The following is a 27,518-nucleotide window of genomic DNA, read 5'->3' as shown; positions in this document are numbered from 1 at the left end:
AGTCCAACATCTGAGTTGCTTGCCTTGGTTCCTGTCCTATGGTTGTTGGCAACTTGATTATCCCTTCTACGGGGCACTCCACTCCCACAAATCCATATATCGGCATATCGATTGGGGTCAATTGGGAGTCGTTATATCCCATCCTCAAAAAGGTGTCATGGAGCAAGATATCCACTGAAGCACCATTATCCACAAGGACCCTTCTCACATGGATGTTCCCTATTATCGGGGTTATAACCAATGGGATATCATGGGGAAATTTCATACCCTCCAGATCAGAATCATTAAAAGACATTGTTACTCCTGTCCTGGCCCTCTTCGGGGCTTTCCCAACAATATGCATAACTTCTCGGGCATACGCTTTCCTGGACTTCTTGGATAACCCAGCATCAGTTGGTCCTCCAAAAATTGTGTTTATCACAGGCCCTCAGGGTCGTGGTCCTCCGAAGATTGTATTTATCACCGGTCCCCTAGGTTGGGGATTCCGCCCCTGATCGTCTTGGTCCCTCCTACGATCTTCAAAGTTCTTTCTTCCATTGTTATTCCTATCCCCTCCATCTCCAGTGTACTTGTTCAACCTCCCTTTTTTAATAAGGAACTCAATTTCATCTTTCAGTTGCCTACACTTATCGGTGTCATGACCCACATCCTTGTGAAATCTACAATACTTGCTCTTATCTAACTTGGCAGGTCGGCCTTCAAGGGCTTAGGCCATCGAATATCTCGATCTTTCTCGATTTCCATTAAAATTTGGCTCCTTGGAGTATTCAGCTTAGCATACTCGGTAAATTTTTGTCCAGGTCCTCCTCTCTTGGGAGTTGAGTCAGGATTTTGCTCAGTTCTAGGATACTTGTCCTTAGCGATGTATTCCCGATCGGTCTTCCGCTTCTTGCCTCCAGCGGGCTCGTTGCTCACGACTGTTTTTCTCATACTCTCTTCGACCTTGATATACTTCCCTGCCCTATCTTGGTGCTGCAACATGCTTTCAGGGGGGCGTTTGGCCAAGGACATCTTGAAAAACTCATCCCTAGTTCCCTGTTGCAGAGCTATCATGGCTACCTTGTCATCAAGGTCTGGGACTTTTAAAGCTTCCTTTGTGAAACGATTCAGGTAGTCTCTCAAGGATTCCTTCGCTCCCTGCACAATGCTCATGAGGGATGCTGAGCTTTTCTCATGCACTCTCCCACTGATGATCTGTTTAATAAAAGCCCGACTTAATTCTCTGAACGAACCAATAGAGTTTTGGGGCAAACGACTATACCACCTTTGAGCCATACCCGACAGGGTTTGAGGAATGGCCTGACACTTAATAGCATCATTCACGGGCTGTAACAACAGTGCATTAGAGAATGTCCTAACATGATTAGTGGGATCTCCCGTGCCATTATAAGCCTTGATAGTTGGCATCTTGAACTTCCTTGAGATATGGGCATTCATTATTTCTTCAGTGAAGGGCATAGTAGGATCATCAGGATCTCCAAGGGGAAGAAGATTTCTTGGATCAGCCCTTGGGACAACAACCCTTCTCCGTATCGGACCATCCAGGTCTATGATAGGTGGAGGATTTCTCCCCCTAGGAGGTAGAGGGGGTCTGGTGGTCTGGTGCGCCTCCAACTCGCGCTTCAGCCTTTGAATCTTAGCCTCGTGAGCCCTGATCCTTTCCTGCACTTCTTGGGGATTTGTCCTTTGGGTGCTCCTAGGACATTGGCTACCATCGGCCATCGGCTCTTTACCAGCACGTCTCCTTCTTGGGGCTACTTCATCATCCGAAGATTCGGAGTCTCTCTCAGCGTAAGGGCCAGAAAATTCCTGATCCTCAGGGATAGGAGCCAAACCTCGTATGTAGGGGGGCGATCGCCCTTGTACTTCACTCCGTCCAGCATGTCCACTTCCTCCAACCTCGGGGTAAAGGGGCATCCCATAAGGGGGTTAGTAGTCACAACAGTTGAATCTTCATACCTAATGAGTCGAGAATTCACAGGTGCATGTAGTTGTTGAACTTGGGGATTCGTACCTTGAATGGCCGAGGGAATCATCCCTTGTGGCTGAGGTTCAGTTACCCCTATCTGGGCTTCTCCTTGGGTGACTGCATAAGTTGAATGAGGAGGTACCTCCATGGTTGACAAAATCACTTGGGTTGTCCCCGATGGTGTTCCTTCCTCAAGAGCTCTAATTGTTCTCCGTGTTCTCGCCATGGTTGTTGTTGTGCTTTCCCACAGACGGTGCCAAATGTTATGGATTAAAAACTAGGGTATATAATTATTGTATTTATTAATAAGGAACGTGAGCTTCGAGGCTCGATTTGACTGCTCTTGTGTTTCGTGACTCAATCTGCCTTAACAAGATGCCTACGTACCTTGCTGATTGCCAATGATCAAATCAAAAAATGTAGTTCTGAATTGTGGGGTGAGATCCCTTATATAGATGTTGGTGGTCCTTGAATTGGACTTGGTATAGGAGACTTGGTAGCCAAGTCTCAGAATTAGAATGGACTTTAGAGTCCTAAATAGTAGGAAACTGATTCTTTATCCTTCTAGGTCCTTTAAAGGCTAATCTGCAAGGATTTATGTCCTTATTGGGACTCTTCTCAATAGTTGATTTTTCCTTTATTAATTAATTACGAAATTAATTAATATTCAGGGTTTTTGGGCCTTTTTTGTTTCATCAGGCCTGATATGGTCCATCAGGCTTGATCAATGTGTTAACCTTTTTGGTCTTAATGTTATACATCTTCTTATTGGGCCTAGTAGCCCAAATCATGTATAATTAATGTAATATTTAATTACACAATCAGGATTTATTTATCCCTATCTGAAATGAAAATGAATTTTGCTTTTATACTCTCTCAAAAATAACTATCAAAAATAATAAAGTAAAATAAAGTGACTACTAAAAATTGCCCAAAATAGCCGTTTAAAAATTAATTGTAAAAATTCCATCACTTATCCGTCGTGCTTACAAACTGTAAGTATACCTGGTAGATAATGTTCAGAAAATCAACGGCTAAGAATGAAACAATTCGACGGATGAGGATAAATTAGTTATCCGTCGAGATATAAAATATTCCAGAAAAATAATTGATTTTATTGACAAATTGTATATCGACGGATGATCGAACTCGATGGATAATGATCATCCGTCGGGATGTAAATTTTGACTTAGCCAAAATTTTATCCAAGACTGAAATATCAATTAAATTTTTAGCTGCATTACAACTTGCAAAATATCTGAAAAGATTCAAGAATAATTAAGCATACCTAACTCACTTACCAACCTTGAAAAGGTGGATTCATCCAGTGGCTTGGTAAATATATCAGCAAGCTATTTTTCACTTGGAACAAAATGTAGTTCCACAGTACCATTCATAACATGTTCCCTTATGAAGTGGTACTTGATGTCTATGTGCTTTGTTCTTGAATACTGTACTGGATTTTCAGTGATGGCAATTGCACTTGTGTTATCACAGAAAATGGAAATTCTTTCCACTTGCCAACCATAGTCTAGCAATTAGTTTTTCTTCCATAAAATTTGAGCACAACAACTATCAGCAGCAATATATTCAGCTTCTACTGTAGAAGTAGAAACTAAACTCTTCTTTTTCCTGAACCTGGACACAAGCTTGTTTCCTAAAAATTGACTGGTTCATGTTGTACTTTTTCTATCAATTCTACAACCTGCATAATCTGCATTTGAATAACCAGTTAGATCAAAACCAGAATCTCTAGGGTACCAAATGCCAAGTTTTGGTGTACCTTTGAGATATCTGAAAATTCTCTTAATAGCAATTAAGTGAGATTCTCTAGGATCAGCCTGAAATCTAGCACATAGACATGTAGCAAACATTATATCTGGCCTACTAGCTGTTAAGTATAGAAGTGAGCCAACCATGCCTCTATAACTTGAAATATCCACAGACTTTTTAGTGGTGTTCAACTCAAGTTTGATTGCAGTGGCCATGGGAGTTTTTGCAGATGTGCAATCCATTAGATCAAACTTCTTTAATAGATCATGAATGTATTTAGTTTGACTAATGAATATTCCATCACTAACTTGCTTAACTTGCAAACCAAGAAAGTAAGTCAGTTCTCCCATCATGCTCATTTCATACTTACTTTGCATCAATTTAGAAAACTTTTTGCAAAGTTTTTCATCTGTAGAGCCAAAAATAATGTCATCTACATAAATTTGAACAAGTATGCTAGAGCCATTAACATTTCTAAAGAATAAATTTTTGTCTACAGTACCTCTAGTGAAGTGATTTTTTAAAAGGAACTTTGACAAAGTGTGTCATACCAGGCTCTAGGTCCTTGCTTCAATCCATAGAGTGCTTTCAAAAGATAGTATACATGATCAGGTAGATTTGGATCTTCAAAACCAGGAGGCTGACTGACATAGACTTCCTCCTCCAAATCTCCATATAGAAAGGCACTCTTGACATCCATTTGATAGACCTTGAAATTGGCATGGGTTGCATAGGCTAAGAAGATTCTGATGGCTTCAAGTCTTTCAACAGGAGCAAAGGTTTCATCAAAATCTATTCCTTCTTATTAACAATAGCCCTTATCAACCAATCTAGCTTTGTTCCTGACTACTATACCATTTTCATCCATTTTGTTTCTGAATACCCATTTGGTGTCTATAGGATTCTTCCTTTTAGGCTTGGGTACCAGCTTCCAAACATTGTTCCTTTCAAATTGGTTTAGCTCCTCCTGCGTAGCTAAAATCTAATCAGGATCCAACAAAGCTTCTTCTACCTTCTTTGTTCTTCCTTAGAGAGGAAGCTGATGTATAGACATTCTTCTTCAGTTGCCCTTCTTATTTGAACTCTAGAAGATACATCACCAATGATGAGCTCAAAGGGGTGATCCTTTGCCCATTTCCTTTGTTGAGGTAGATTAGTTCTAGATGAAGAGGCCTCATTGTTTCCTTGATGTGTGATTGAGTTTTGATTATTGGAAACTCCCCCTGAGTTTGTGAATCATATGATTTGAGAGAGGGAAATTTTTTGCAAGTGATCTATTTTGACTTTCAGCTTCTTTTGATGACCCGACAGATAGTGAATTTTGAGTTCCGACGGATGAAGCTAATTGTCTCTCGATGGATGATGCAGATTGTCTACCAACGGATGAGGCATTTTGTAACTCGATGGATGGTGAGTTATTAGCTTCATTGGTTGTAGATTTTTCTGCACTATCCTTATTAGTAGTTTCTTGATCACTTTCATCATCACTGTCATCACTAACCATCTCCACATTGTCAAAATTGAGGCTTTCTTGGTAATCTCCATCTTGCAGTCCTTCAATCTTTTTATCATCAAACACAACATGTATTGATTCCATAACAATGTTGGTTCTCAGATTGTAGACTCTATGTTTTACCATCAAACACAACATGCTAAACTGATCAATCTGTATGTTTTACCAATAGCATATTCAACAAAAATTCCTTCATCTACTTTAGCATCAAACTTCCCATTTTGATCAGTTTGATTTCTCAAGATATAAGATTTACAGCCAAAGACATGAAGAAAGTTTAGAGTTGGATTCTTGTTCTTGAACAATTGGTAGGGAGTCATGCATTTTTCCTGATTAACCAAAGAAATATTCTGAGTGTAGCATGCAGTATTTACAACTTTAGCCCAGAAATATGTAGGTAACTTTGATTCTTCAAGCATTGTCCTTGCAGCTTCAATAAGTGATCTGTTCTTCGTTTCTACTACTTCATTTTGTTGTGGAGTTCTTGCTGCTGAAAACTCATGCATAATCCCATTCTCTTCACAAAATACTCTCATAACAGAATTCTTGAACTCAGTTCCATTGTCACTCCTGATTCTTCTAACTTTAAAATCGGGATAATTGTTGACTTGCCTTATGTGACTGACGATGATTTCACTAGCCTCATCTTTAGACTTTAGGAAATATGTCCAAGAAAACTTTGAGAAATCATCTACAATTACTAGGCAGAATCTTTTCCTTGAGATAGACAACACATTGACGGGTTCAAACAAATCCATGTGTAGCAGTTGCAAAGGTTCTTCAATTGTTGAATCAAGCTTCTTTCTAAATGATGCTTTGATTTGTTTTCCCTTTTGGCAAGCATCACACAGTCCATCCTTAGAAAACTCCACTCTAACCAGTTCTTTCTTTACAAGCTCATTCATGGTCTTGAAGTTTAGATGAGATAGCTTCTTGTGCCATAGCCAACTTTCATCTTGACTTGCTTTACTGAGAAGACAAATAACAGATTCTGTATTTGATGAGTTGAAGTCATCTAATTACACATTTCCTTTTCTCACTCCTGTGAGAACCACTTTGTTGCTCCTCTTGTTTATCACAACACATGCTTCTGTAGTGAAGTTTACTGAATTGCCTTTATCATAAAGCTGGCTGATGCTCAACATATTGTGCTTGAGACCATCCACTAAGGCAACCTCCTCAAAGATGACATTGTCTTTTGAAATCAAGCCATATCCCATAGTGTAACCCTTGCTTTCATCTCCAAAAGTAATACTTCGGCCAACTCTTTCCTTGAACTCTGTGAGCAGGGTAGAATCTCCAGTCATGTGTCTTGAACAACCACTATCCAATTACCACAGATTCTTTCTGTTTCCATGTACACATTAAAATCAAATCAAGTTGATTTTGGTACCCAAGTTTCCTTGGGTCCTTCCTTGTTAGCTTTCTTCTTTTGTTTCTTAGGTTTGATCTCATTCGACTTGGGGATATCAGATTCATCCTTAGTCATCTAAGTTAGACCTGTGAAACCATTCATTAAAATATAATTATCATGCACATTTTGATTAACAGGAAATGGCATGCTATTTGCAAATATGTTATTCCAGTAGGGCATGCTAAATGGAATTTGAGGCATATTAAATGCAGCATAATAAGGATTCGGTGCAAATGGCGTATTAGCAAATTGTGCATTCATATTCTGTGTAGACATAGCATTCAAAGGCATAGAAGGCATAGTACTCATGTTGGGAAAGGAAGGTGGCACAATCATGGAAGTAGGCATTGAAAGTTTGCAATTAACAAACAGATGATTTTCACTACCACACTTAACACAGATTTTTCTAGGAGCATACTTATCAGGTGTGTAGTTGTTGTGTTTGTTAATCCCTACTTTCTCATTTCTATTATTTTTCTTTTTAGCCTCTGTTTTAACCTCAATCTTTTCTATTCTGTCATTCAATTGCTTGATGGACAGATGACCAACATTCACTTTCTTCTCCTTCTTCACTTGACTAGAATCTCCTGAAATAAAGTTTTTAGAAACTGATCCATATTTTTCATTTAACTTGGCAAGTTTGGCTTTACTCACAGGTTTGCTCACAGCTGACGGATGAGGATTTATGTCACTCGACGGATAACCTTTTTGATTATCCGATGGATGACCTTCATCATCCGTCGAGTCTACATCTGTTTGCAATGCTTCAACCAAATTGGATTCTAGCTCCTCTTTACACTTTTTCCAGGCTGCATCACAGAAGGACTCAATACCTTGAACTTCGGTGATTTGAGCATGGACATCTCTAGATGATTTCCATGCCTTAATCACTTCCTATTCACGATCCAGCTGCTTCTTCAAAATTTCTTCTTTCTTCAAGGATTCAGTTAATTCCTCCTTAGCAATCTTACATTCTATTCTCAAATTTTCAAATTCAATAAACTGAGACGCTAGCACATTATTCCTCTCACTTAAAAACAAGTTGTTTTCTTTGATTTTAGAATTTTCCTTAATGAAGGACTTAAGAGTAACACGCAAATGATATAATTCTGTAGACATGTCATTTATTGCATCATTACACTCAGTTTTAGATAAATGTGCAAGGTTAGTGGTGATTACCTGATTACTTGAAGAACTTGTCTCTGTTTCATCAGACTTGGCCATTAGGGCTAGATGGACATAGCTGACACCTTCTTCTTCATCTAGACCATCTATTGCCCAGTCATTTTCTTGTGTAATAAAAGTCCTTTCATTTTGTTTGAGCAACTCAAAATACTTCTGTTTATAATACACAGGCTCAAACTTCTTCTTGCTGGAATCTGACTTTCTACACTCACTGGCAAAGTGCCCTGCCAAGCCACATTTGAAACACTTGAATTTTGATTTATCCACCATGTTTCTGTTTGGCTTAGCTGCTCCAAAGTTCTTCTTGAACTTGAGCTTGGAAAATCTTCTGGAAAGAAATGCAAGATGTTCATCAATATCATCCATATCATCTTGGCTCAAAGAATCTTCATTTTCTGCTACCAACCCCTTGCCCTTGTTTTCACAGACCTTTGAAGTAGACTCAACAGCTTCTATCTTCATCTCCTTCTCTTTCTCTAACTCAGCAACCAGCACAATGGACCCTCCTTTCTTTCTCCCTTTCTCCATTCTTTCATTTTGCTCTATTTCAAGCTCATAAGTCTTTAGAATGCCATACAGTCTCTCTAGTGTAAACTCCTTGTATTCTTGTGAATTTCTCAAAAAGACTGTCATTGGTTTCCATTCTTTTGGAAGGGATCTCAGAAATTTGAGGTTAGAGTCTTTGGTTTGGTAGACTCTTCCATGCAGTTTCAGAGCATTTAGTAGCTTTTGAAATCTACTAAAGATATCAGTGAGAGTTTCACCTTCTTCATAGTGAAAATGCTCATATTGCTGAATTAGTAACTGCATCTTGTTTTCTCTAACTTGTTCAGTGCCATCACAGATTATTTGAATGGTGTCTCAAACCTCCTTGGCTGTCTTGCAGTTGATGATGTTGTCAAACATGTCACCATCAACTCCATTGAATAAAATATTCATGGCCTTCTTATCTTTCCTGACTTGTTAAATATTAGGATCTGACCATTCATGCCTTGGCTTGGGAACTGATGGCTCATTTCCAGTTGCAGCTCTCATTGGTAAGTGAGGACCTCTCTCTATGCAATCCACATACGCCTCATCTTGAAAAAGTAAATGAAGATGCATCTTTACCTTCCAGTGATGGTAATTATCTTTGTCCAGAAAAGGAAATCTTGACTCCAACATCCTTCTTGTTCATCTTGTTGTTTGTTGTGATCTTTAAACTCTTTGTGCTTCAAGAGCTTGCTCTGATACCAATTATTAGTCCCTTATAATACAACAAGAATTACAGAAGGGGGGTTAAATGTAATTCTGACTATTTTTTGAGATTAATCAAAAGTGGTTCTAAATTAATAATATATAAGTGTTTGATTTACAAAATGCGGAATGAAGAGTTAGATAAATCAAAACACAAGTAATTAAAAACACAAGTCTTTAAAAACTTTCTGGTGGATTTGAATGTATCCACCAGATATATATATATATATCAAGAGAGCCTTGTGAAGCTTGAATAGCTCAGAGCTGCTTACAAATATGAACAACTAAACTTACGGAGAAATGCTACAGAATACAGCTTACAATTGTTTCAGTGAGAATGTATTTGCTTAGTCTTGTTGTTGTTCTACTTGCTACTCTTGGTTTATATATCACCAAGATTACATAGTAATAAAACAAGATAGTAAAACAAAACCTATCAAGTCTAATACCATGTTGTTTCACTACTCTGTTCCAGCATCTTTGAATATCTTCATAATAGCATAGAAATGGTAATGCTTCTTTGTTCTCAAAAACCTAGTTGAATAGGCTGCCACATTCCTTTTACAAACACTCGGCGCATGTGACTGTGTTGTCACTGTCAACGGATGTTTGAATTGATCATCCGTCGGTTCATGATTATCATCCGTCGGGTTGCTTTGTTGATCATCCTTCGGTGGCTTTGTTGATCATCCGTCGGGTAGCTATTTGACACTTGACTTCATTTCACTTATGCAGAATTACAAGACATCTTATATTTACAATTAATCAACCTATTCTGCATATCTAATTAAAGTCAACATGACTTATATGCTACAATAGAGTCTATACAAAGGTGTTTACAGAAATGTGCTACATGACTTATTGTTACATAAGCTACTCACTCGATAGATGTCAAATCATCATCCGTCGGGACTATATTAAGTCATCCGTCAGGACTATATCTGATCATCCGTCGAGTGCTACATTTTTCACTAAGTTGAATCTACTAAGGTATTTTGTTAATCTAATCATCAAGTTCACAACATATTCCCAACATAGGGAGAGGCTACTAGCTGGGGTAGACCTTGATGACACCATCATAAATATGGGAGGTCCATCAGTTTTTACTGAATACCCCATAGTAGTTTCAGATGCACCTTTATGTGCAAATCAGCCTTCACAGGCTGTAAGGTTTGAGGGTAGTACTCCCGATGGGGAGCTATCTAAATCTTCTCCAATTCAATTGGAGGTTCCTGTCACAGGAACAACTCCCCTCAAAATTCTAGTCGAAATTGCACTAACAATTGAAGCTAGGAGTTCAATTGCCAATGATCCTGCTATAGGGGAGGCAAGTTTAGCACATTCAAGTGCAAGCTCACTGCAAAATGAGCAAGGGTTTGAGGCTTGAGTACATGACAGTAACCTAGCTAACTCCCCTCCAAATTAAATGGAGGTTCCCACAATAAGTGAGGAACAACAAACTGTCAAAACCACAGAGCAATATGTGAGTCAAACTTTGACTTTAGTCATAGGTGGTTCAATCCCATTAGATCAACCTTCTACTTCTCAACTACAACAACCCCATATCATCTCGCAATGGCTACAGACAGCTGAAACTCAACCAACATCTGTGGATGATTTCCTTGTTGATCAAATTTCTGGTCTAGCCATCATCTCATAGCATCTTCTTACCTCAGATATGAGAAAGTAAGACTATCAAGCTATTCTGCTAACCTACAATAAAGAAGTTGAAAAGCAGAAGCAGAAAATAGTTAATGAAGATGAGCAAGATGGAAATGTAGATGCTTGGTTGTCCTTTCTTTGGATATGGATCAGGTCTTGGCTAGTTTTAGAGATGAATATGTAACCATACTGGGAAGCAATTCCAAGGTCCTGACTCCACAAGATATCCATGATGCAATCACTGAAGTTTACAAAGTTCAACTCAAAGCTTTTCACCTATTTGGTAAAGCTCTAGAACTGAAGTTGATTGTCATGAAGACAAGATAAGAAGGCTGGTGAGAGAGAAGATGGATGAGATTATTCCCTTTCAAGTCAAGATCACCTCAAAATTTCAACATTTTGCTGACCAAATGGCATGATTTGATCTGACTACTGTAGAAAAGGATGTCAAAAATCTCAGACAGTCTTTCATAGCTTTGCATGAAGTGGTTCAACAACAAGTTACAAGTTCAAATGATACAAAGCTCAAATTGAACCAGCTTCATCAAAGTAGATATGAGCCTTCTGCACTGCTCATGGAAGGAATTAAGAAAGTTGTGGAAGTAACCTTTGGGTCCTCAGTACCATCAAGCTCTCAACAACCTCCTTCTGCATCCACAAATTTACAAATTCAAGCTCTTCAAGAACAAGTTTCAACTTTGAAGTCCTCCAATGACTCACAGGAAGATATACAGACCTTGGTGGACTCCCACGAGCATTTACAAATACAAGACTATGTAGCTTTGGGAGTCATCACGGGGAAACTTAACATTCCATTATCGGCACTTCCTGAGACTGTGAGGCCAGAAATACGAACTCCTATACTCATGCATGTTCCCAAGGCTAAGGGGGAGATAGAAGCTAGGATTTAACAATCTAGGGATGCTGGTAAATCAAAGGAGCCTAGAAAATTGACATCTTCTACTCAAGATGGTCAAAGTTCTTCAAAATCTCAACTATCTAAAGAAGTTGGAAAGGACAGACTTCTGAAAACTGCAAAAGGACTCTATCCAGATCAAGAATTTAATAAACTTCTAGCAGGCTTGAGGTTGTCTCTCCACAACAACTATATCACATACAAAAGAGCATTGGCCAACAACATCAATTTTGTTAGAGTGGTGATTGTCAAGATTGATAACTTTCTGGAGAAGAGGATTGTAGCTAATGTGAATGATTATGGATTGGACAGATGTCTACATGTATCTCTCTCCAATATTCAAAAAATGAGAGCATCTGAGCTGGATGTAGTGATTGATAAAGTACATACAGTTATTCCAGAGGACACCCAATTACTACATGAACTCAAAAAGGCTCAGCTAGATGCTTTACCTAAAGCCTATCTCTATCCAAGAGAATGGGTGGCCTACATCTGTTCTCAGTCTAAGAAATGCAAAATCTTCAATGTTCCGAAGAATTGTATAAGAAGAAACATGAGACTGATAATGACTCTTCAATATGATCTGAAATACAAGAAGCACAAGAAAAATGAAGATGAAGAAATGATTAGAATCCTTGAAAGGTACCTTGTGAATGTTGATATCATGTTTCCAAACTTACAATACAACTTAAAGGATGACAATGATGATGATGAGCAGAAGCACGATGATCTTCTGGCTCAAATCCAAGTCAAACTTCTAGAGCAACTGGTAGCAAAGACAAGAAGCGAGATGAGAAGAAGCAAGATGATAAAAAGAGAGGAGAAGAAGGAATAAGAAGGAAGTCACCTCAGAATCACAATAACAACCCCTCAATATCCAAATCAATCAAGCTCAACCCTCTAAGCCAACAAACTCAAATACTAAACCACCTCAAACCTCAAAGCCTAAATTCTTGTACAAACAAATTGCCAATACCTTACTAAAAATACCAATCACCTCAAGACAAATATATCTAAATAAAATCTCAAACCTACCTTTTGTAAAACCACCAACCAAAATTCATTACAAATCTGTGGGGAAAAAATAAAAAAAACTGCAAGTGCAGTAACTGAGAGGGCCATCTGGAACTGTTTCGATCAAAGTGATTTTCTACATATGAACTGGTGCATCTCAGATGAAGACTACTTTCAATAATTAGCTGAAGAAATGGTCAGAGTTTGGGTTGTAACACTAAGGGAAGTAAGAATCTACTATCAGGATGGATCCATCACATTTCTAGGCAGCAACTTAATGGACACATTTTCACCCACTGTTAGGGCTAGAACACGCGCTAATAATTCACGCAAGTATACGCGTTCGCAAGTAATATAGAATTCTTTCTAGTTCGTTCCCGCAGAGACTGGTTTAGGTTAACTTTATGATTTATGCACTTATGCAACAATGATATGGTTATTATTCAATGCTAAGATGAATAACAAGTTGGTTTGTTTATAACTAAGATACTACTTAACATGCAAGAAAATAAGAGATTAAAGGGTTGAATATTATATGAGACAAATATGGGATTCTAACTTTATTAAATACTTCATTTAAAGCTTTCTTGTTCTTAACCTTAGCATGCAATGGTGATGACATTAATCAGACAACACGAAACTGTTAAACGCCAACTTTCGTTGCATGAATAACATACTACCAGACATCCACAAAAGAGATAGAAGCTGAATAAACACCAAATATGTTGAGACCCTATATGTCTATAGAATTTGACAACACAAAGGTTTAATGAGCAAGTTATCTATCTTGATTATATAGGGCAAGTAAGATGATTAAAATTAGCTACGATTCATGCATAACAAATACATGAACCTATGCTAGCATGGCAAGTTCTAAACCTCTAAATTCATTATCGCTTCATTAGAGATTAACACGCTATCTTATATGTACGTGACGCACATAAGACGAATAAGCACAACCAATACTAGGTTATTATATAATCACCACACACTAAGATATCAAAACAAGATTAACTATTGAAATCCATAATTAAATCCGTGAGAACCCAACGATAACGATTAGCCCATAATCGGACTCATCATCAACGTGGGTTCCGATGAAAGCATGGTATAATAAACGTAGTCTTTTTACTGAAATAATAAAACCAAGTACGTAAAACAAAAGTATATGTTCAACAAGAAAACTAGCATCCAATATTTCAACTTAGAACAAAGAATCGCAAGAATAAAACTAGATCCTCTTCGCCTTCGTTGATTTGTGTTATACGGTCTTCTTACGCCTTCTCCTTAAGCTCTGGCACGTCTTGTTATGAAATATGATCATCAGTTATGTATATATAGCAGCCCATGCAGATTAGAAGTCCAACGGATCAAAATCACAAGAGAATCAGGATTCTGAATTCTCGACCCGGCGCGGCCGTGCGCTTGACCAGCGCGGGCGTGCTGTACTTCTGCTTTCCTGGCGCGGCCGCGCACTACTTCAGCGCGGGCGCTCTGACTCTTTGGAGAATTTTCTGACTTCTTCTTTTCTTGTTGGTTTGAGACTGTCTTTGTAATAACCCCAATTTTTGGGAAATTTTTGAAACCCTTATGAATAGTGTTTTTGCTGAATGAGAAAACTTTTCATGCCACACTATGTAGGGGTTCTGATATGGATATTCTGAGATTTTATTAGTACTTTATATGGGATATAAGTGTATGTAAAGATCGTCAGAATCCAAATCCGAACACTTTGATTTTTCCCGGAAATACACTAGATACGGAAAGATTTGAGAAAAAGGTAACAGGATAAAAAAGATTTAAATTAAAGGATTATAGGAGAGGATCATAAAAGGAATATAATATATTGAGAAAGGTTAAGGGAACCTAAGTAATAAGATCCCGGGTATGATCCTTCAAACGATAAACGAAAACAAAAGTTAAGCGAACCGTATAACAGATCAGCGGTCATTAGGCAAACAATTAGGAAGTTAATCAAAGGGATTAGAGAGGATGATGTCACCCAACCAATAAGAAGAGGACAAGGAGGGGAGGATGACATCATGAGGATGACTCAAGCATGACATGGGAAGGAAGGAGATGTGGTGGCTTTTTAACCACACAAAATCAAGGGCAACTAGGTAATTTACTAAAACAAACACAAAAATCAAACCAACCAAGCCAAGCAAATCATTTTTCATCAAAATCAAAAAGAAACCAAGGCATTGTTCTTCATGCTCTCGGCCAAAACAGAACCAGAACACTTAAACTGCTGTATCTCCTTCATTTCTCACTCAAATATTGTGTTCTATAGCTCATTGGAAAGGTATTGAGATGGCCTACAACTCTTGTTCACAAGTCTCGTCCAAATAATCATGGTAAGACCCTCATTTTTACAGTTCTTTAAATAGGACTTTTAGAAACTTCAAAGCCTAACTTTGTGTTCTTGATTTCTTTGGAAAGATCAAGCTTGTAGGAGGCTCCCTAAGGCTTCCTAGCAACTTAACACCTCCCAAGGAAGGTATAAACTTCAAACCCTAGCCTTTACTTTATTTGTTAGTAAGTTTAATGGTTGGTGTTGTGAAATGAGAAGCATGGATTGTGATTATTAGTAGTTTGGTTTGATTTGGAAGTGTTTTTGGTAATTGAAGCTTGATTATAGTTCATAGGTCTTGATTGTGGTTGTTTGAGTTGAAAAACTTGGAGATTATGGACTGATGTGGTATGGTTTAGGTGAAGTTTTGTTGTATTGATGGTTATGAGTTGGTTGGTGGTTAATTGGAGTAGTTTAAACATTGGTAATCGCGTAAACATAGCCGTCGTAACGTCCGATTTTCTTTGGACTGTTTTTGTGCATAACATTAGAACCCGAGAACCCCCTACTAGATTATGACCACTGCCATGTTTAGATAGCTCATGTTACGAGCTTCGTTTTGATATGTAGTTCGTTCGATTCCGATGCACGGTTTAGGAGAAACGACCGTTTCAAGTAACGGCGTTTCGCGAACGAAACTTTTCCCCTCGCCTTACTTTGAAACATAGGTTAAAGTCCAAAAAGGGTTAATTAATGCATGAAACATTTATGGTAAGTGTTTTAGGCAGTTGGTAAGACACTCGCGAAGGAATCGCCTTAAAAACTCGTAAAGGTTAAATTATTAAAAATGGTGGAGCCGAGGGTACTCGAGTGACTTAAGAGAATCAGTAAGCGCAAAACGAGCGTTAGAGTCTGAGTTGGTTAGAGTATAGATTTACAAGTGACTTTGGTTTAATTCCAACTTACTTGTTGTTTATAGGTTACCAGACTCGTCCCGAGCCATTCATAACCCCCAGTCGCTCAGGCAAGTTTTCTACCCGATATACTGTTGTTGTGATGTAAATATATGTATATGCATTATCTTGTGATAGTGCATGATTGTTATTAGCAAATTTTGCGATATATTGGAGCATGCTGATATGGTATATATGCATGTCTGTTTCGTAATCTGGTTATCTATCTGTTGATTTCAATGCTTATAGTTGCATAATACCTATGCTAGAAATAAGCAAGTAGTTGCGTATACCCTTAGTATAGGGGATAAAAGGTGAACATATTTCTAAACCGGGAGTCGATGTTCCCGAGTATATTATATATATATATTTATATATATATGGATATAGTTTTTAAAACTGTGGATTGAATAAGGTTTATTCGATACCTTTATTTTACTTAATTGAATATTAATTTGAGTATTCATTCGAGGGCTTATGACTCAGTTTATTTTATTATTTGAATATTATTTGAATATTCATTCGAGGGCTTATGACTCAGTTTATATTATTATTGAATATTACTTGGATATTCATTTGAGGATGTATGACTCCTTTATTTTATGAATATTATTTATAGTATTCATTCGAGGTATTATGACTCCGCTTATTACTTAATAATATTCTTTATTGTATTAAAGAATAAGGTGTCGATAATCAAACTTACTTTTGATTATTCAAATAAAGATATTACTTTCGTATAAGTATATCTTTGATTATTTGCTATTTCATTTCAAGTATAAGTTTTAATACTTCTACTTCAATTATTTTATAAAGATTATTCTTTATGGGAATATTATTTAAATAATAATATTCAGACATTTTCTAAATATTCTGGGGACTGATTTACTTCATTAAATCAGCTTCACTCCAAACATTCTTAAAAATGTTTTGCGAGTCTTCGAAATGATTTTTTTAAAAGTTAGAGCGGATCCCAAAACTCATTTTTTTTAAGATCCTCCTTTCGAAGGGGATTTAAATACTCGCTCAAAACCTGAGGGATCCGGCTCTGTGGTGTGTTTTATATTCGCAACAAGGTTGCTGTTTTGATAAATGAATTGATTACTTACCCAACACTCGGGAAGTAAAATTCTTGGAACAAGTTAATCCATTAACAGGCATCGCCTGGGAAATATCGGTGAGTTTTCCTTTCCAACTAGATACGACTTCTTGGTGGAGCCGTATCAACAAGTTTCTACTTGGGGAAAGGGGGAACGAGCTTTACGTTTCAGAGTCATGGATTTCATCTGAACTAGGAGTGGCGTAAGTGGTCGAGTGGCGCCGGCCCAGCCTTATTATATTGGCCCAAATGGCCTGGAAGTTCCGCTAAGGCGGTCCATTCCTTAGGAGTTCAGTGTTCGGTTGACAAGTAAATCCGACAGGTTCTCCTCTACATGTAGAAAATGGTGGGGTTGTACTACTACGACTGATCATCGTAAGTGGTCTTCCTGGCGCGGCAAACTCCCGTAATGAGTTCATCATCCAATTGGATAATTTCTGCAACACTACCCAGAGCACTTCGATAGAAAGGCTACGGTTGGGCGATTGTTGAGTGTTGGCAGGGTCAAGTTTTCAAAATGATGTTTACATCAAATGAAGTATCTCGTAACTTCATTTTATTTTGATAATATTTTAAAGATTTAATCTATTCAAATCTTGCCTTATAGTCTCATCTATGTGATGAACTTTTGAAGCTAATTATAACTTGAATGGTGGTAGTTCAAGTAGTATTTGGGAAAGATATAAGTATATTGGGGTATCTTGTAACTTCATCTTTTAAACTTATATCTAATTAATAATTGTCTTATGAATGACAAAGATTTTCAGAAAAACGTTGAGATAAGGTTAGATATATGAGATCACCTTGCAACGATTTTTTTTTTTATACAGTTATACACTGGGACTTTGTGTATATTGTGCATGGAAGAGGACTTCCAATATTTTGAAAAGTATATATGTATATATATATATATATACTTAATATTTTGCGACTTCATCGCATTAAGATATCAACTTGGTTCATTTCTTTTGACCAAGACTTTCATGAGTACTATGAGAAGGCTCATATATTGTTAATCATTATACATATTATTTTGGTGGGCTTGCTGTTCATCCTTGCTTTCTTCTTTCATCACACAACATCAGATAGACAAGATGAACCGGACCAAGCTCCCGATTCGCAAGAGGTTAGGAGACGTTCCGCAGTTTTCTAGAAGCATTGATGCCGCCATAGCTGAGGTAGGAACTACCAATAGGCTAGGCTTTCAACTTTTGATGTATCAGATTATGTATATTTATGAATTGTAATAATGGCAAAGAAATGTAAATTTATTCAGAAACCTGTTTAAGGTGTATTGGCATATAATTGTGCAATAAAACGACTTGTGATTATTTTTGGATATTCATCTCTGAGACTATAACTTGTGGTGTGTGTGTTTATTGTGGGGTCACAGTACAGAGTAGTTGATTATTTATTAAGATTGGGTGTTGTTAAGGGAAATGGAACTCGTGACAACCCGGATCCCCGACCCCGGATTTGGGGGTGTTACAGAAATGGTATCAGAGCCAAGCGTTATAAACCTCAGAGATGATGGGACGTTAAGATAATAAGTTCACTAAGATAATAAGAACTCTTGCCAAGTTCATAGTCGGACTACCTAACGTAGTACTGACAGTTAAAACCCTTATGGGAACCCTTATAAATGTAGCGATAGAAGCGTAGTTCGTTATCGTATATGGTAGCGGGACTCCGAACCCTGAAGTTGAGGAACATTAGCGCGATGATGTTTTATTACTAATTGGAGATCAGATTGTGGATCCAATAGAGCGTCCTAACGCAGGACCGGATGATGTTGATATTGAGGATGTAGCGGTTGAGGATGTTGTCCTAGAAGGGATAGTTGCTGAGGAGGATCCCATGGAGGATCCTGACGAGATTGGATAAAGGACCACTGATGAATTGATGACCCTGGTTGGGTCGACTACCAGAGGTAGGATTGGCCGGTCACTACCAGAGGATCGTTCAAGTTTGTAAAGATAGTAGCCCCTTTAACGCGGCTTACTCGTAAGACTGAGAAGTTCGAATGGACAGAGAAATGCGAGAACAACTTTTAAGAACCGAAGCAAAGGTTGGTGACGTTCCCTATGTTGGCGTTGCCGGATGGAAAATGAGATTTTGTGATTTGTAAGTGACGCTTCGCATAAGGAATTAGGGTGCTTCTTATATAGCACAGCAAGATAATCGCGTCTGCGTCAAGACAATTAAGGGAATTTAAAATTCGATATCCCCACCCATGAGCTTGGGCTCGTGGCAATAGTTTTGCCCTAAAGATTTGAGGCACTACTTGTATGGAGAGAAGTGTGAGATTCACAAACCATAGGAGCTCTAGTACATTCTTACGTAGAAAGAGCTCAACATACGCCAGAGGAGGCGGTTAGAGCTAATCAAGAATTATGATTGGGAGATTCTTTATCATTCGGGGAAAGCCAATATGGTGGCTGATGCCCTTAGTAAAAAGGAGAGACTCAAGATGATAATGTCTTTTGGAGAGTTTATAAGAGATTTTGAGAAAATGGAAATAGTAGTGAAGGTAACCGGAGCCGGTACCGAAAAGCTGTTTGAGATAGCAATACAGCCCGAAGTATTGGAAAAGAACATATTGTGCCAGTAAAAGTGATGAATGAAGGCAGAGAGCCAACAAATAGGTATGAGATTAATACCGAGAGAGATGATAAGGGAATAATGAGGTATTCCTATAGAATTTGGGTTCCAAAGGTTTAAGAGCTTAAAGATGAAATCTTAGATGAAAGCTAGTTTGAGGAATAAGAGTTAGAGCAAACCCTGAACGTGATAGTCAGGGAGGTTGCCACCAAGACAAAAGGAACCCATAACATGATGAAGTGGAAAATGAGGATTTAAATTATGTAAGATGACCCCAATTATGGGGAGTAGGAAGAAATATTTAGACTGAGGAAACAAAAGTCGAGTAAGGACAGGAGACCCGAGATGGTACCCCTATACGGCAATTCATGGACCTGTCTAAAGAGAACTTAGACTATTATCCCCAACCACCACCCTGAGGAGACAGTGCGGTGGGAAATTCTTTCATGACCTTTAAGTCGCTAAGCTCTCAGAGTTCCAAGGAACAAGCTGACCCAGTCGAGGCAAGAGCCTGGCTAAAGGAAATAGATGAATCATTTGAGATTCTAAATGATTGACGAACCACAAAAGACTGTTTTGTCACTTACCCTCCTAAGAGAGAGACCACCCGCTGGTGAAAGGCCAAGGAAGGCACGGAGCAAGAGATTATAATAAACTGATTTAAGTTCAGTCAATTGTTTTCAGGAAAGTACTTCCCAAGGTTATGGAGATAGTGTAAAAGCTTAAGAGCCAGAACAAAGGCAGACGAGTATGATGAATTATGAATCTAAGTTGTAAAAGTTATCAAGATTCGTTCTGAAGACACGAATCCAGAATGACGGGATGTTTGAAATCAATGCTTATGTTGTGTTGGTTCATGAAATAACGATAAGAGAAAGGAATATTAAGGCAAGAGAGTTTGAGGAATGATAAGGGAGTTGGGTATGAGGAAACCCTAAAGACTCGTAGAAATAGAAATAGAAAAGTAGGTAATCATCCGGATGAGAGTGATTCACCATGAGTTAAATTGATGGTTGAAGGTATAAGAGATACATATATTTTATCCCCTGTACGTTGGGAAGATTCGAGGAAACCTTGAGATAATTCGAAGGATAAATAATGAGACGCGGATAGACTGAGGAGACAAGAAAGTAAGAAATTAAGAAAATTGGGTGAAGGAAGTGACCTTCAAGAAGGTAAAGTGTAAGACCGGTGGCATGATACCCAGAAAGGGAGACGCCAGATATGAAAGATATCCCAACATTGAGATGACTGTTGAGATAAACAACAAAAGTAAATAAGGAATTATTAAGAAGAAGTTCACGTTGAACATGACCAATATCTTCCAGAACATCCATGTTATCATTACCAAATCAAGAAAGAAAAGTGGATGACCATTGTTATCTTTTGGAGGCCATATGGATTGACCTCAATTTGAATAAGGATGCTATTATGAAGTTAGGTATAGACTATCGAGGTGGGAATGATTGAATAAGACACCCTTATCAGGGATATATGACTTGATTTATCCATGGAAGGATGCAGGTACCTTTTAAAGGTGGAATTAAGGATAGAACATCGGTAACTTAAAATGAATCCTAGGGGAATGCATAAAGGTTGGAATTTCACCCTTAATAGGGACAGTATGAGTTTTGACAGTATGATTTGGAAAGGGTTAATGTAGCAACAAACTTTAAGAATTAGTGGAGAAATTTTTTAGAAGTATATAGACAATGGTTCTAGTAATAGTAAATGGTATTTTAATATGCCCTGTATCTAGGGAATACAGGAGGAACGATTGAAGGATAACCTTAGAGGTTTTACAAGGAGAAAGGTAATATTCAAAATTTTCAAGAATAGAAATGTTGATAAAGGAAATATGACGTAATTATAATGTTGCCAAGTGGGGCACGTGTTAAACCACGAGAAAGTATGGATCGAACCAGTAATGGTCGAAATTATTCAGGGCAATTAGGACTTAAGATAAAAGATGTTCTAATTATGATTGAGAGTCAGTCATGACAGTGATTAACCTCTAAAGACTGAGGCAATAACTTATGGAAAAATGGTGATTTTTTTTTACTCATCAGATTTTAAGGAAAGCATTTTCATATAAGCTGTGATTGAAATAAGGTAGAAAATTTATTTGGAGATGGTTAAAGTGACATTGACTGTAAGGAAATTTTACTATCAGGAAAGGCCAAAGAGGTGGCCGACACTTTAAAGGTAAGAGGATAATTATAGGCGCTTGTGCCAAAAGAATACAGTGATGATGGTTAAAACTGTGAAGGTTGTATTATGGTTTGGAAGATTGACATTCCTTCTGATGACTGTGCAATACCCAGCCGTAATAGTAGTTGGTAAAGGTTTAATTCGTGTAATCGCCATGAGCGGGCTATCTATCTTAGAAGGTACTATCTTGAGAATGAGCCTGGACCATGTTTCAAAAGGACTAAACGAACCTTTGAGATCAAGAGTGTTCTTCATGAATCAGAAATGGTGATTATGTTACCTCCTTAGAAGGATTTGATACGACATGTATGGACTCCGTATGGTTAGCTATTAAGATTTCATGGAAAGTGAATGATGACAGTGGGTCAGTGGTGGACCATAGTAAGGTAGCAATGATTCTGCGAGTAACGAGCTGATTACAACCGTGAGAGTTGTATTGGAATGGATGTTGAGATTGAGTACCACTAAACGGGTCGTGGTAGTGTATAAGTTATCATTGATAGACTAATTAAGTAGAGTATCTACCTATTGAATATTTATTCCCTCTTATGAAAAGAGAGTCGTATTACTATATGAGGAAGGTTGCAGTGCAAACATAGAACTCTAGTAACGGTGATGTCTAAAATGAGATCCCAGGTTCGATTTTCGAAATCGAGGGAGTTTCAAAGGTGATTGTGTATAAGCTCGAGGAAGAGCATGGGTCCATAGAATGATGGACGGAATAGAAATATTTAGGCATGGGAAATACGATGCTATAATACTTGATGCTGATATAAATACGTATATGTTTTGTTCTCCTATGACAAACCTCTATAGTTCAGAGGTAGGTTCCAAGCCAGATATTTTGTGGCAGTATATTTTTTTTATATATACAATTCTCTTCAGTTCGTTCTTTTCTCTTCTTTTCATTTCATGTAAGTTGAGAAGAACAACCCTTCCAGAAGGGGAGGTATTGCCGAATGACTGTCTATCTGTGTGATAGAAGCCTAGTAGGATACCAACTATTGTTTAATTGCTTGTCAAGTACTAAAGGCTGGCCACCTTCTGTACTAACTATGCGAGATAACAAGTGTTCATGATCATAGTGATCTCTCAATAAATTCTTTTACTTCTATATGAAGGATTAAGCTTTCAAAAATAGAAACAGCTGAAAAAGGAGTAGTAAAGTTATGGTGGTATTCAGAATGGGAACACATTCGTAATACTAAGGTTGACGTGGTTATTAAAAGGTTATAGAACGCTAACGAGCAAAAGTATAACCAGTATAATATTAGGAACGGAAGGTAGTAGCGATTACGAACTCGAAAAGAATGGGTATTGAGAAGCAAAAGCTCTAATGCTAGACGCTATAATGAGAGTCTGTGCAATAGACTTGAAAAAATTTGGAATGATCACTTAACGCGGATTTAGTTATATCACGACAATAGATCATATGTCATTATCGAGGTGTCACCTTATGAGATCCTTGAGGGAAGATAATGTCGATCTCCCTTATGTTAGGATGAAGTTGTAGAGCGCAAGATGCTCGGACCCGCAGTAGTCCAAAGGACCAGGGATATAATAGATCTAATCAGAGGACGGCTGGTAGTAACCCAAGATGGACATAAGAGGTATGCTGATTTGACTCAAAAAGGACAAAGAGTATGAAATAGGGGGCCTAGTAATGTTATAGGTATCCCCTTGGAAACCCTTGAAAAAGGATTGATGAGGTTCGGAAAGAAAGGAAAGCTAAGTCTACAATTTGTTGGACCCTTGGATATATTAAGACGTTTGGGGAGTTAGCATATGAGCTAGCCCTACCCCCGAACCTGTAGCAAGTTCATAACGTGTTCCACGTATCAATGTTAAGGAAGTGTAATTCGGATGCCAGACAAATAGGGGCATATGAGCGCATAGACATGCAACCAGACGTAACCTATATGGAGCAACCAGGAAGGGTATAGAGTAAAAAGGAACGAGTGCTTAGGAGAAGGGTTATCAAACTAGTAAGAGTTTGATGGTAGAACCACAATGTGGGAAAATTTACTCGAGAGTTAGAAAGTGCAATGCTAAGAGAGTATCCCTATTCATTTTCTATCTGATTCCGGGACGGAATCCTTTTAAGGAGGGGAAACTGTAATAACCCCAATTTTTGGGAAATTTTTGAAACCCTTATGAATAGTGTTTTTGCTGAATGAGAAAACTTTTCATGCCACACTATGTAGGGGTTCTGATATGGATATTCTGAGATTTTATTAGTACTTTATATGGGATATAAGTGTATGTAAAGATCGTCAGAATCCAAATCCGAACACTTTGATTTTTCCCGGAAATACACTAGATACGGAAAGATTTGAGAAAAAGGTAATAGGATAAAAAGGATTTAAATTAAAGGATTATAGGAGAGGATCATAAAAGGAATATAATATATTGAGAAAGGTTAAGGGAACCTAAGTAATAAGATCCCGGGTATGATCCTTCAAACGATAAACGAAAACGAAAGTTAAGCGAACCGTATAACAGATCAGCGGTCATTAGGCAAACAATTAGGAAGTTAATCAAAGGGATTAGAGAGGATGATGTCACCCAACCAATAAGAAGAGGACAAGGAGGGGAGGATGACATCATGAGGATGACTCAAGCATGACATGGGAAGGAAGGAGATGTGGTGGCTTTTTAACCACACAAAATCAAGGGCAACTAGGTAATTTACTAAAACAAACACAAAAATCAAACCAACCAAGCCAAGCAAATCATTTTTCATCAAAATCAAAAAGAAACCAAGGCATTGTTCTTCATGCTCTCGGCCAAAACAGAACCAGAACACTAAAACTGCTGTATCTCCTTCATTTCTCACTCAAATATTGTGTTCTATAGCTCATTGGAAAGGTATTGAGATGGCCTACAACTCTTGTTCACAATTCTCGTCCAAATAATCATGGTAAGACCCTCATTTTTACAGTTCTTTAAATCGGACTTTTAGAAACTTCAAAGCCTAACTTTGTGTTCTTGATTTCTTTGGAAAGATCAAGCTTGTAGGAGGCTCCCTAAGGCTTCCTAGCAACTTAACACCTCCCAAGGAAGGTATAAACTTCAAACCCTAGCCTTTACTTTATTTGTTAGTAAGTTTAATGGTTGGTGTTGTGAAATGAGAAGCATGGATTGTGATTATTAGTAGTGATTTGGAAGTGTTTTTGGTAATTGAAGCTTGATTATAGTTCATAGGTCTTGATTGTGGTTGTTTGAGTTGAAAACCTTGGAGATTATGGACTGATGTGGTATGGTTTAGGTGAAGTTTTGTTGTATTGATGGTTATGAGTTGGTTGGTGGTTAATTGGAGTAGTTTAAACATTGGTAATCGCGTAAACATAGTCGTCGTAACGTCCGATTTTCTTTGGACTGTTTTTGTGCATAACATTAGAACCCGAGAACCCCCTACTAGATTATGACCACTGCCATGTTTAGATAGCTCATGTTACGAGCTTCGTTTTGATATGTAGTTCGTTCGATTCCGATGCACGGTTTAGGAGAAACGACCGTTTCAAGTAACGGCGTTTCGCGAACGAAACTTTTCCCCTCGCCTTACTTTGAAACATAGGTTAAAGACCAAAAAGGGTTAATTAATGCATGAAACATTTATGGTAAGTGTGTTAGGCAGTTGGTAAGACACTCGCGAAGGAATCGCCTTAAAAACTCGTAAAGGTTAAATTATTAAAAATGGTGGAGCCGAGGGTACTCGAGTGACTTAAGAGAATCAGTAAGCGCAAAACGAGCGTTAGAGTCTGAGTTGGTTAGAGTATAGATTTACAAGTGACTTTGGTTTAATTCCAACTTACTTGTTGTTTATAGGTTACCAGACTCGTCCCGAGCCATTCATAACCCCCAGTCGCTCAGGCAAGTTTTCTACCCGATATACTGTTGTTGTGATGTAAATATATGTATATGCATTATCTTGTGATAGTGCATGATTGTTATTAGCAAATTTTGCGATATATTGGAGCATGCTGATATGGTATATATGCATGTCTGTTTCGTAATCTGGTTATCTATCTGTTGATTTCAATGCTTATAGTTGCATAATACCTATGCTAGAAATAAGCAAGTAGTTGCGTATACCCTTAGTATAGGGGATAAATCTAAACCGGGAGTCGATGTTCCCGAGTATATTATATATATATATATATATTTATATATATATGGATATAGTTTTTAAAACTGTGGATCGAATAAGGTTTATTCGATACCTTTATTTTACTTAATTGAATATTAATTTGAGTATTCATTCGAGGGCTTATGACTCAGTTTATTTTATTATTTGAATATTATTTGAATATTCATTCGAGGGCTTATGACTCAGTTTATATTATTATTGAATATTACTTGGATATTCATTTGAGGATGTATGACTCCTTTATTTTATGAATATTATTTATAGTATTCATTCGAGGTATTATGACTCCGCTTATTACTTAATAATATTCTTTATTGTATTAAAGAATAAGGTGTCGATAATCAAACTTACTTTTGATTATTCAAATAAAGATATTACTTTCGTATAAGTATATCTTTGATTATTTGCTATTTCATTTCAAGTATAAGTTTTAATACTTCTACTTCAATTATTTTATAAAGATTATTCTTTATGGGAATATTATTTAAATAATAATATTCAGACATTTTCTAAATATTCTGGGGACTGATTTACTTCATTAAATCAGCTTCACTCCAAACATTCTTAAAAATGTTTTGCGAGTCTTCGAAATGATTTTTTTAAAAGTTAGAGCGGATCCCAAAACTCATTTTTTTTAAGATCCTCCTTTCGAAGGGGATTTAAATACTCGCTCAAAACCTGAGGGATCCGGCTATGTGGTGTGTTTTATATTCGCAACAAGGTTGCTGTTTTGATAAATGAATTGATTACTTACCCAACACTCGGGAAGTAAAATTCTTGGAACAAGTTAATCCATTAACAGGCATCGCCTGGGAAATATCGGTGAGTTTTCCTTTCCAACTAGATACGACTTCTTGGTGGAGCCGTATCAACAAGTTTCTACTTGGGGAAAGGGGAACGAGCTTTACGTTTCAGAGTCATGGATTTCATCTGAACTAGGAGTGGCGTAAGTGGTCGAGTGGCGCCGGCCCAGCCTTATTATATTGGCCCAAATGGCCTGGAAGTTCCGCTAAGGCGGTCCATTCCTTAGGAGTTCAGTGTTCGGTTGACAAGTAAATCCGACAGGTTCTCCTCTACATGTAGAAAATGGTGGGGTTGTACTACTACGACTGATCATCGTAAGTGGTCTTCCTGGCGCGGTAAACTCCCGTAATGAGTTCATCATCCAATTGGATAATTTCTGCAACACTACCCAGAGCACTTCGATAGAAAGGCTACGGTTGGGCGATTGTTGAGTGTTGGCAGGGTCAAGTTTTCAAAATGATGTTTACATCAAATGAAGTATCTCGTAACTTCATTTTATTTTGATAATATTTTAAAGATTTAATCTATTCAAATCTTGTCTTATAGTCTCATCTATGTGATGAACTTTTGAAGCTAATTATAACTTGAATGGTGGTAGTTCAAGTAGTATTTGGGAAAGATATAAGTATATTGGGGTATCTTGTAACTTCATCTTTTAAACTTATATCTAATTAATAATTGTCTTATGAATGACAAAGATTTTCAGAAAAACGTTGAGACAAGGT

Source organism: Apium graveolens, chromosome 7 (genome assembly GCF_009905375.1).
Source record: "Apium graveolens cultivar Ventura chromosome 7, ASM990537v1, whole genome shotgun sequence".
NCBI classification, from domain to species: Eukaryota; Viridiplantae; Streptophyta; class Magnoliopsida; order Apiales; family Apiaceae; genus Apium; species Apium graveolens.
Note: the sequence above shows the minus strand (reverse complement) of the source record.